Source organism: Salvelinus sp. IW2-2015, unplaced genomic scaffold, assembly GCF_002910315.2.
Source record: "Salvelinus sp. IW2-2015 unplaced genomic scaffold, ASM291031v2 Un_scaffold2161, whole genome shotgun sequence".
In the NCBI taxonomy this organism is placed as follows: Eukaryota; Metazoa; Chordata; class Actinopteri; order Salmoniformes; family Salmonidae; genus Salvelinus; species Salvelinus sp. IW2-2015.
Window position 1 is genome coordinate 176,584 of NW_019943492.1, and position 12,482 is coordinate 189,065.

The window sequence follows — 12,482 nt, forward strand, 5'->3', positions numbered from 1 at the left end:
GAAAGCAAAGGAGAGGGGTAGGGAGAAAGAGAGTGGTAAAACAGATTTTACTTCAACAAGACTTTGTACAAGTGGCAGCAACAAGCTGAATTGTGAGTACAACTTACATTTTAACTGTAAAATTGGCAGTATCACTAACTAAAACACAAAACGAAAGACAAAAGTAATGTTCATTTGTTAAGCAGGCGATGATGATGCTGCAAAAACAACCGCTCCGTCGTGAATTGGTCATGTTAGTTCTCTTTAGTTGAGGAGCGGGTTTAAGCGTACATATTTTACCTTTGAAGAACTTCCACTTGTCGGGTGAAGAGAGGAAGCGGAGGAGGTACTCCATGGTAAACCAGGCGATGCAGATGGCTTCTTACATGGGCCAGCTGGGGTTGTCGTTGGCCTGGCCGAACTCATCTAGCACCTGGAGCTCTGGTAGGGTGTTGAGGGACAAGGCGATAGTGGAGAGAATTATGAACAGGATAGACAGGATGGCCAGGATCTGGAGGGGAGAGAAGAGGAGAGGAGGGAGAGAGAGGAGAGGGAGAGAGAGAGAGGGGAGAGGAGAGGGAGATGGAAGAGAGAGAGGGAGGAGAGAGAGGGAGAGGAGATGTGGCATGGAGATGGAGAGAGAGGGAGAGAGAGGGTGAGAGAGGAGAGATGTCAGTGTAGCTGATGTAAAATGGATAGCTAATTAGCGTGTGCGCAAGTAGCGTTAAATCACTGAGACCTAGAAGTACTTGTCAGTCACTGCCGCTTAGGTCACTGCTCTGTAAGGTCACTGCTCTGTAAGGTCACTGCTCTGTAAGGTCACTACTCTGTAAGGTCACTGCTCTGTAAGGTCACTGCTCTGTAAGGTCACTACTCTGTAAGTCACTACTCGTAAGGTCACTACTCTGTAAGGTCACTGCTCTGTAAGGTCACTACTCTGTAAGGTCACTGCGCTGTAAGGTCACTGCTCTGTAAGGTCACTTGCTCTGTAAGGTCACTGCTCTGTAAGGTCACTACTCTGTATAGGTCACTACTCTGTAAGGTCACTCACTCTGTAAGGTCACTGCTCTGTAAGGTCACTGCTCTGTAAGGTCACTTTGCTCTGAAGGTCACGACTCTGTAAGGTCAGCTGCTCTGTAAGTCACTGTCTGTAAGGTCAATCTGCTCTGTAAGGTCACTGCTCTAAGGTCACTCTCTGTAAGGTCAGCTGCTCTGTAAAGTCACTGCTACTGTATAGGTCACGTAATCGTCTGTAGACGTCACATGCTCTGTAAGTCCACTGGTCCTCTCGGTGCTACTTGTCCACTGCTACTCTGTAAGACCACTGTCGTGGACTGCTACTCTGCAGCTTTGTGATTGACTGGCATTGCTACTATACGGACGACACGTGTTCAGAGGGTCCGTGGCATAAGCACAAGGAAGTACACGAGAATAGCACAGGAAGTAGCACAGGAAGTAGGATGCTGAGGGTTTTGCATCAACCCCTTGAAAAATCTGAATAAAACAGTTTTCATATAAAACAGTATGTTTTTGTGTCCTTATGTTTCATTCGTGTATGGCAAGGATAGGGATGGAAGCAACACTGTTAAATCCGATGATTAAATCAAGAATACAAATATTAACAGTAGCTATGTTCTGCTCTTGAAGAAAAAAACTGCAAAACCATACCCCTTTAAAAGTGTACGATGCGGTCTTTCCAGAACACACACACACACACACACACACACACACACACACACACACACACACCACACACACACACACACACACACACACACACACACACACACACACACACACCACACACACACACACACACACACACACACACACACACACACACCAAGGTGAGATGTAATGTACCATGTAATATCTTACATTTATATGACTTTCCCTTCCATTGCCAATTCATAGCAGAGAACGGTTGGGTGAATCTTGAGTCACAGCCTAACACCTAGAGAATAAAAGAGTCACGTCTAACACCCTAGAGAATATTAATGAGTCACAGCCTACACCCTAGAGAATATAAATGAGTCACAGTCTAAACACCTAGAGAATATAAATGAGTCACAGTCTAACACCCCAGAGAATATAAATGAGTCACAGCCTAACACCCTAGAGAATATAAATGAGTCACAGCCTAACACCCTAGAGAATATAAATGAGTCAAAGCCCAACCCCAGAGAATATAAATGAGTCACAGCCTAACACCCCAGAGAATATAAATGAGTCACAGCCTAACACCCAGATAATATAAATGAGTCACAGCCTAACAGCCTAGAGAATATAAATGAGTCACAGCCTAGCATCCCAGAAAATATAAATGAGTCACAGCCCAGCACCCAGAGAATATAAATGAGTCGCAGCCTAGCACCCTAGAGAATATAAATGATCACAGCCAACAGCCTAGAGAATATAAATGAGTCACAGCCTAGCACCCTAGAGAAATATAAATGAGTCACAGCCACACCCCAGAGAATATTAAATGAGTCACAGCCTAACATCCTATCGATATAAATGAGTCACTGCCTAGCACCCCAGAGAATATAAATGAGTCACAGCCTAGCACCCTAGAGAATATAAATGAGTCACAGCCCAGCACCCCAGAGAATATAAATGAGTCACAGCCCAGCACCCCAGAGAATATAAATGAGTCACAGTCTAACATCCTATCGAATATAAATGAGTCACAGCCCAGCACCCCAGAGAACATAAATGAGGTCACAGCCAGCACCCAGAGAATATAATTAGTCACAGCCCAGCACCCCAGAGAATATAAATGAGTCACAACCTAACATCTTAGCGAATATAAATGAGTCACAGCCCAGCACCCCAGAGAATATAAATGAGTCACAGCCTAACACCCAGAGAATATGAATGAGTCACAGCCTAACATCCTAGCGAAATTTAAATTAGTCACTGCCAGCACCCCAGAGAATATAAATGAGTCACAGCCTAACACCCCAGAGAATATAAATGAGTCACAGCCTAGCACCCTAGAGAATATAAATGAGTCAACGCCTAGCACCCTAGAGAATATAAATGAGTCACAGCCTAGCACCCTAGAGAATATAAATGAGTCACAGCCAGCACCCTATTAGAATATAAATGAGTCACAGCCTAGCACCCTAGAAATATAAATGAGTCACAGCCTAGCACCCTAGAGAATATAAATGAGTCACAGCCTAACCAACTAGAGAATATAAATGAGTCACAGCCTAGCACCCTAGAGAATATAAATGAGTCACAGCTAGCACCCTATAGAATATAAATGAGTCACAGCCTAGCACCCTATAGAATATAAATGAGTCACAGCCTAGCACCCTAGAGAATATAAATGAGTCACAGCCTAGCACCCTAGAGAATATAAATGAGTCACAGCCTAGCACCCTAGAGAATATAAATGAGTCACAGCCTAGCACCCTATAGAATATAAATGAGTCACAAGCCTAGCACCCTAGAGAATATAAATGAGTCACAGCCTAGCACCCTAGAGAATATAAATGAGTCACAGCCTAGCACCCTAGAGAATATAAATGAGTCACAGCCAGCACCCCAGAGAATATAAATGAGTCACAGCCTAGCACCCTAGAGAATATAAATGAGTCACACAGCTAGCACCCTAGAGAATAAATGAGGTCACACGCCTAGCACCTAGAGAATATAAAAGAGTCACAGCCTAGCATCCCAGGAATATAAATGAGTCACAGCCTAGCACCCTAGAGATATAAATGAGTCACAGCCTAGCACCCCAGAATAATAAATGAGTCACAGCCTAGCACCCCAGAGAATATAAATGAGTCACAGCCTAGCACCCTAGAGAATATAAATGGATCACAGCCTAGCACCCTAGAGAATATAAATGAGTCACAGCCTACCACCCAGGGAATATTAAATGAGTCACCAGCCTAGCACCCTAGAGAATATAAATGAGTCACAGCCTAGCACCCTAGAGAATATTAAATGAGTCACAGCCTAGCACCCTAGAGAATATAAATGAGTCACAGCTAGCACCCTATAGAATATAAATGATCACAGCCTAGCACCCTGGAGAATATAAATGAGTCACAGCCTAACACCCAGAGAGAATATAAATGAGTCACAGCCTAGCACCCTAGAGAATATAAATGAGTCACAGCCAGCACCCCAGAGATATAAATGAGTCACAGCCTAGCACCCTAGAGAATATAAATGAGTCACAGCCTAGCACCCTAGAGAATATAAATGAGTCACAGCCTAGCACCCTAGAGAATATAAATGAGTCACAGCCTAGCATCCCAGGGAATATAATGAGTCACAGCCTAGCACCCTAGAGAATATAAATGAGTCACAGCCTAGCACCCCAGAGAATATAAATGAGTCACAGCCTAGCCACCCAGAGAATATAAATGAGTCACAGCCTAGCACCCTAGAGAATATAAATGAGTCACAGCCTAGCACCCTAGAGAATATAAATGAGTCACAGCCTAGCACCCTAGAGAATATAAATGAGTCACAGCTAACACCCTAGAGAAATAAATGAGTCACAGCCTACCACCCAGGGGAATATAAATGAGTCACAGCCTAGCACCCTAGAGAATATAAATGAGTCACAGCCTACCACCCAGGGGAATATAAATGAGTCACAGCCTAGCACCCTAGAGAATATAAATGAGTCACAGCCTAGCACCCTAGAGAATATAAATGAGTCACAGCCTAGCACCCTAGAGAATATAAATGAGTCACAGCCTAGCACCCTAGAGAATATAAATGAGTCACAGCCTAGCACCCTAGAGAATATAAATGAGTCACAGCCTACCACCCAGGGAATATAAATGAGTCACAGCCTACCACCCTAGAGAATATAAATGAGTCACAGCCTACCACCCAGGGGAATATAAATGAGTCACAGCCTACCACCCAGGGAATATAAATGAGTCACAGCCTAACCACCCAGGGGATAAAATGAGTCACAGCCTAGCACCCAGGCTGTGACTCATTTATGCATCTATCTAGAGTCAACACATTACCGCCCAGCCATTCCACTGCCAGAAGTTAAGATGGACTAATCTGAGGTGGTTAATTTGGGATAGACTCTGTCCGTGTCTCCAACGCCACCCTATACCATCACTGAACAAAAATATAAAACAACATTTAAAGTGTTGGTCCAATGTTTCATTAGCTGAAATAAAAGATCCCAGTAATTTTCCGTATGCACATAAAGCTTATTTCTCTCAAATGTTACGCAGAAATTTGTTTACATCCCTGTTGGTGAGCATTTCTCTTTTGCCAAGATAATCCATCCATCTGACAGGTGTGGCATAACAATAATCTGATTAAACAGCACGTCATTACACAGGTGCACCTTGTGCTGGGGACAATAAAAGGCCACTCTAAAATGTGAAGTTTTGTCACGCAACACAATGTCACAGATGTTCTCAAGTTTTGAGGAGCATGTAATTGGCATGCTGACTGCAGGAACGTCCACCAGAGCTGTTGCCAGAGAATTTAATGTTAATTTCTCTACCGTAAGGCGTTGTTTTAAAGAATTTGGCAGTACGTCCAATTGGCCTCACAACCGCAGACCACGTGTAACCACGCCAACCCAGACCTCCACATCCAGCTTCTTCCCCTGTGGGATGGTCTGAGACCAGCCCCCCAGGACAGCTCTTCCCGGATGGTCTGAGACCACGTGTAACCACGCCAACCCAGGATGGTCTGAGACCAGCAGGACAGCTGATGAAACTGTGGGTTCTGTACAAACCGTGCTCCGGGAAGCTCATCTGCATACTCGTCGTCGTCACCAGGGTCTTGACCTGACGTGCAGTTCGGCCGTCGTAACCGACTTCGATGGCCACTGGCACGCTGGAGGAGTGTGATCTCACGGATGAATCCCGTTTCTACTGTACCGGCCAGATGGCGTTGTGTGAGCAAGCGGTTTGCTGATGTCAGAGTTGTGAACATAGCAATTGAATGCACAGAGACACCGTGACGAGATCCCGAGGCCCATTGTGGTGCCATTCATCCACTGCCATCACCTCATGTTTCAGCATGATAATGCACAGCCCCATGTTGCAAGGACCTGTAACACAATTCCGGGAAGCTGAAAATGTCCCAGCTATTTCATGTCCTGCATACTCACCTGACATGTCACCCATTTGAGGCATGTTTGGGATGCTCTGGATCGACGTGTACGACAGCGTGTTCCAGTTCTCACCAATATCCAGCATTTTCGCACAGCCATTGAAGAGGGATGGACAACATTCCAAAGGCCACAATCAAACAGCCTGATCATTTCTATGCGAAGGAGATGTGACGAGCTTGCGTGAGGCAAATGGTGTTACACCAAATACTGACTGGTTTCTGAGCCACGCCAGTACTTATTTTTATTTTTAAAGGTATCTGTGACCAACAGATGCATATCTGTATTCCCAGTCATGTGAAATCCATAGATTAGGGCCAAATTAATTTATTTTAATTGACTGATTTCCTTATATGAACTGTAACTCAGTAAAATCTTTGAAATTGTTGCATGTTGGATTTTTTTAGTTTTTTTTGTTCATTGTATTTAGTGCACTACTTTTGACCAGGGCCCAAAGGCCCCTGTAGAAGAAAAACACTATATACTGTACGTAATAGGGTGCCATTTGGGACAAAGCTCTGTGAGATGTATAAGTGACTCCTGGAAGCCGTAGGAATATTAATGGTATGAATAAAACCACAGTGAGGAAGCCGATTGATTTCATGAGCTGAGAGAGACACAGACATTCATCAATGGGAATGTGCTTTCTGTATGAGGAATATAAAGCATGGAGCCTGAGAGAGAATGAGAAGACAGTGGAATGAGGAAAATAAAGAATGATTGAAGAAATGTAGGAGTAAAATAATGAGTAGCGGTGTCCCCTTTCTCCAGGGGTAAAGCCTATGGTGATCAGATTTTTTTCAAATTTTAACTTTTTTAAACTTTATTTAACTAGGCAAGTCAGTTAAGAGCAACTTATTTACAACGATGGCCTACCCCGGCCAAACTCGGACATCACTGGGCCAACTGTTGTGATCTGATAAAGTGAAAATGCTGTAATGAAATGGAAAAAACACATTACAATGTGCGTCCCAAATGTCATCCTATTCAGGCCCATAGGGCTTCGTCCAAAGTATGCACTTATAGGGAATAGGGTTCCATTTGGGACACCACACACACACTGAGAAGTCAGTAAACAGACGAGGATAGAACGACTGCCCCGTGTCATGAGGATTTCAAGTTAAAGGCCCTACCGGGGTACTGCAGGCAATTGTTTCAGAAAGCAGGATCCTGACTCTGGGTACGACATTGCGTTACAAAACGCCTTGGCAACTCCTGATTCCATGATGTCATGCACACACATCAAGGCACACCGTGCCAGAGGAAGATCTCTCTCTTTTTGGCCTAGAGAATATAAATGAGTCACAGCCTAGCACCCTAGAGAATATAAATGAGTCACAGCCTACCACCCAGGGGAATATAAATGAGTCACAGCCTACCACCCTAGAGAATATAAATGAGTCACAGCCTACCACCCAGGGGAATATAAATGAGTCACAGCCTACCACCCAGGGGAATATAAATGAGTCACAGCCTAACCACCCAGGGGAATATAAATGAGTCACAGCCTAGCACCCTAGGCTGTGACTCATTTATGCATCTATCTAGAGTCAACACATTACCGCCCAGCCATTCCACTGCCAGAAGTTAAGATGGGACTAATCTGAGGTGGTTAATTTGGGATAGACTCTGTCCGTGTCTCCAACGCCACCCTATACCATCACTGAACAAAAATATAAACACAACATTTAAAGTGTTGGTCCAATGTTTCATGAGCTGAAATAAAAGATCCCAGTAATTTTCCGTATGCACATAAAGCTTATTTCTCTCAAATGTTACGCAGAAATTTGTTTACATCCCTGTTGGTGAGCATTTCTCTTTTGCCAAGATAATCCATCCATCTGACAGGTGTGGCATAACAATAATCTGATTAAACAGCACGTCATTACACAGGTGCACCTTGTGCTGGGGACAATAAAAGGCCACTCTAAAATGTGAAGTTTTGTCACGCAACACAATGTCACAGATGTCTCAAGTTTTGAGGGAGCATGTAATTGGCATGCTGACTGCAGGAACGTCCACCAGAGCTGTTGCCAGAGAATTTAATGTTAATTTCTCTACCGTAAGGCGTTGTTTTAAAGAATTTGGCAGTACGTCCAATTGGCCTCACAACCGCAGACCACGTGTAACCACGCCAACCCAGGACCTCCACATCCAGCTTCTTCCCCTGTGGGATGGTCTGAGACCAGCCCCCCAGGACAGCTTCTTCCCCGGATGGTCTGAGACCACGTGTAACCACGCCAACCCAGGGATGGTCTGAGACCAGCAGGACAGCTGATGAAACTGTGGGTTCTGTACAAACCGTCTCCGGGAAGCTCATCTGCATACTCGTCGTCGTCACCAGGGTCTTGACCTGACTGCAGTTCGGCGTCGTAACCGACTTCGATGGCCACTGGCACGCTGGAGGAGTGTGATCTTCACGGATGAATCCCGGTTTCTACTGTACCGGCCAGATGGCGTTGTGTGAGCAAGCGGTTTGCTGATGTCAGAGTTGTGAACATAGCAATTTGAATGCACAGAGACACCGTGACGAGATCCCGAGGCCCATTGTGGTGCCATTCATCCACTGCCATCACCTCATGTTTCAGCATGATAATGCACAGCCCCATGTTGCAAGGACCTGTAACACAATTCCGGGAAGCTGAAAATGTCCCAGCTATTTCATGTCCTGCATACTCACCTGACATGTCACCCATTGAGCATGTTTGGGATGCTCTGGATCGACGTGTACGACAGCGTGTTCCAGTTCTCACCAATATCCAGCATTTTCGCACAGCCATTGAAGAGGAGTGGGACAACATTCCAAAGGCCACAATCAACAGCCTGATCATTTCTATGCGAAGGAGATGTGACGAGCTGCGTGAGGCAAATGGTGGTTACACCAAATACTGACTGGTTTTCTGAGCCACGCCAGTACTTATTTTTATTTTTAAAGGTATCTGTGACCAACAGATGCATATCTGTATTCCCAGTCATGTGAAATCCATAGATTAGGGCCAAATTAATTTATTTTAATTGACTGATTTCCTTATATGAACTGTAACTCAGTAAAATCTTTGAAATTGTTGCATGTTGGATTTTTTTAGTTTTTTTTGTTCATTGTATTTAGTGCACTACTTTTGACCAGGGCCCAAAGGCCCCTGTAGAAGAAAAACACTATATACTGTACGTAATAGGGTGCCATTTGGGACAAGCTCTGTGAGATGTATAAGTGACTCTCTGGAAGCCGTAGGAATATTAATGGTATGAATAAAACCAGCAGTGAGGAAGCCGATTTGATTTCATGAGCTGAGAGAGACACAGACATTCATCAATGGGAATGTGCTTTCTGTATGAGGAATATAAAGCATGGAGCCTGAGAGAGAATGAGAAGACAGTGGAATGAGGAAAATAAAAGAATGATTGAAGAAATGTAGGAGTAAAATAATGAGTAGCGGTGTCCCCTTTCTCCAGGGTAAAGCCTATGGTGATCAGATTTTTTCAAATTTAACTTTATTTAAACTTTATTTAACTAGGCAAGTCAGTTAAGAGCAACTTATTTACAACGATGGCCTACCCCGGCCAAACTCGGACATCACTGGGCCAACTGTTGTGATCTGATAAAGTGAAAATGCTGTAATGAAATGGAAAAAACACATACAATGTGCGTCCCAAATGTCATCCTATTCAGGCCCATAGGGCTCTGGTCTAAAGTAGTGCACTATATAGGGAATAGGGTTCCATTTGGGACACACACACACACTGAGAAGTCAGTAAACAGACGAGGATAGAACGACTGCCCCGTGTCATTGAGGATTTCAAGTTAAAGGCCTACCGGGGTACTGCAGGCAATGTTTTCAGAAAGCAGGATCMTGACTCTGGGTACGACATTGCGTTACAAAACGCCTTGGCATACTCCTGATTCCATGATGTCATGCACACACATTCAAGGCACACGGTGCCAGAGGCAGCAGATCAGCCCCAAAAACATCACCTTCTCCATGTTTGACTGTAGGTCAGGTGCTTATTTCTTTTGAAGGCTTCATTTTATTATCTCTAAACATAGAGATGGTGATTCTATGATTCACCGAATTATATTTTGAAAGAGGAAGTAAAGTACTTTAAGAATATGTTTTCGTTTCAGGCTCCACTAACCCGAAACTAATTGTATGGATTTTTTCCCCTAATAATAATTTAACATTAAGATCTGTACAGAAAGACTCCTGTGAAGGCCAAATTACAGAGGAGGAACTTCTTGATGCAATTAAAGCCTTTAAGGCTGGGAAAACTCCAGGGCTGGATGGCATACCAGTGGAAGTATACAAATGTTTTTTTGTTATACTCAAAGRACCATTATTAGCATGTTTTAACCACTCCTATATAAATGGTAGATTATCAGACACGCAACAAGAAGGTCTGATATCATTATTACTGAAACAGGACCCAAGTGGTAAATATAAAGATCCAGTCCATTTAGAAAATTGAGGCCTCTTACACTTCAGTGTTGTGATGCAAAAATCCTAGCACAATGCTTGGGGCATAGAATTAAATCTCACTCCAATACATTTTTATAGAAAGTTAGCAAAAATAGATAAGATCTTGCTACCATGGAAAGGAAAATACCTGTCTATTTGTGGAAAAATCACCCTGATAAACTTTTTAGTCATATCACAGTTTAACCTGATTAACTATTTAGTAATATCACAGTTTAACCTGATTAACTCTTTAGTCATATCCCGGTTTACCCTGATTACCTCTTTAGTAATATCCCAGTTTACCCTGATTAACTATTTAGTCATATCCCAGTTTACCCTGATTACCTCTTTAGTAATATCCTAGTTTACCTATTTGCTTATGGATTTGCCTACACCCAGTGACCTGCTTTTTAAATTATATGAACAAAAAATATTACATTTAATTTGGAATGGCAAGCCAGACAAAATTAAAAGGGCCTATTTATATAACGAATATGAATTCGGGGGGCAGAAACGATTAAATATTAAAGCATTAGGCCTCTCACTAAAGGCATCAGTCATCCAAAAGCTATACTTAAATCCAAACTGGTTCTCTAGTAAATTGGTAAGAATGTCTCACCCCATGTTCAAGAAGGGCCTTTTCCCCTTTATTCAGATTACACCTGCTCACTTTCAGTTGTGTGAAAAGGAAATAATCTCAAAAATATCTTTATTTTTTAAACAAGCCTTAGAAAGTTGGTTGCAATTTCAGTTTAATCCACCTGAAAAGACAGAAAAATTTATGTGAAGGCTTATTGTTCCTATGTGAAGGCACATTGTTTTCCTATGTGAAGGCTCATTGTTTCCTATGTGAAGGCACATTGTTTCCTATGTGAAGGCACATTGTTTCCTATGTGAAGGGCTCATAGTTTCCTATGTGAAGGCTGATTGTTTCCTATGTGAAGGCTGATTGTTTCCTATGTAAGGCTGATTGTTTCCTATGTGATGGCTCATTGTTTCCTATGTGAATGCTCGTTATTTCCTATGTGAAGGCTCATTATTTCCTATTGAAGCCCATTGTTTCCTAGTGAAGCTCATTGTTTCCTATGTGAAGGCTCATTGTTTCCTATGTGAAGGCTGATTGATTCCTGTGTGAAGGCTTATTGTTTCCTTTGTGAAGGCTCTTTGTTTCTTTGTGAAGGCTCTTTGTTTCCTATGTGAAGGCTCATTGTTTCCTATGTGAAGGCTCATTGTTTTCCTATGTGAAGGCTCATTGTTTCCTATGTGAAGGCTCATTGTTTCCTATGTGAAGGCTCATTGATTCCTGTTTGTGAAGGCTCTTTGTTTCCTTGTGAAGGCTCATTGTTTCCTATGTGAAGGCTCATTGTTTCCTATGTCAAGGCTCATAGTTTCCTATGTGAAGGCTGATTGTTTCCTATATGAAGGCTGATTGATTCCTGTGTGAAGGCTTATTGTTCCTTTGTGAAGGCTCTTTGTTTCCTATGTGAAGGCTCATTGTTTCCTATGTGAAGGCCCATTGTTTCTATGTGAAGGCTCATTGTTTCCTATGTGAAGGCTCATTGTTTCCTATGTGAAGGCTCATTGTTTCCTATGTGAAGGCTAACTGTTTCCTATGTGAAGGCCCATTGTTTCCTATGTGAAGGCTGATTGTTTCCTATATGAAGGCTGATTGATTCCTGTGTGAAGGCTTATTGTTTCCTTTGTGAAGGCTCTTTGTTTCCTATGTGAAGGCTCACTGTTTCCTATATGAAGGCTGATTGATTCCTGTGTGAAGGCTTATTGTTTCCTATGTGAAGGCTCATTGTTTCCTATGTGAAGGCCCATTGTTTCCTATGTGAAGGCTCATTGTTTCCTATGTGAAGGCTCACTGTTTCCTATGTGAAGGCTCATTATAAATAACCACAATAACCACAATATTTGTTAATATT

At 42.9% G+C, this 12,482-nt stretch overlaps 1 pseudogene; it reads right to left on the minus strand.

Annotated features, from left to right (window-relative positions):
- Positions 1-6,188, minus strand: part of LOC112073132 (potassium voltage-gated channel subfamily B member 2-like) — a 12,099-nt pseudogene extending 5,911 nt beyond the window's left edge.
- Between the last annotated feature and the right edge of the window lie 6,294 nt (positions 6,189-12,482).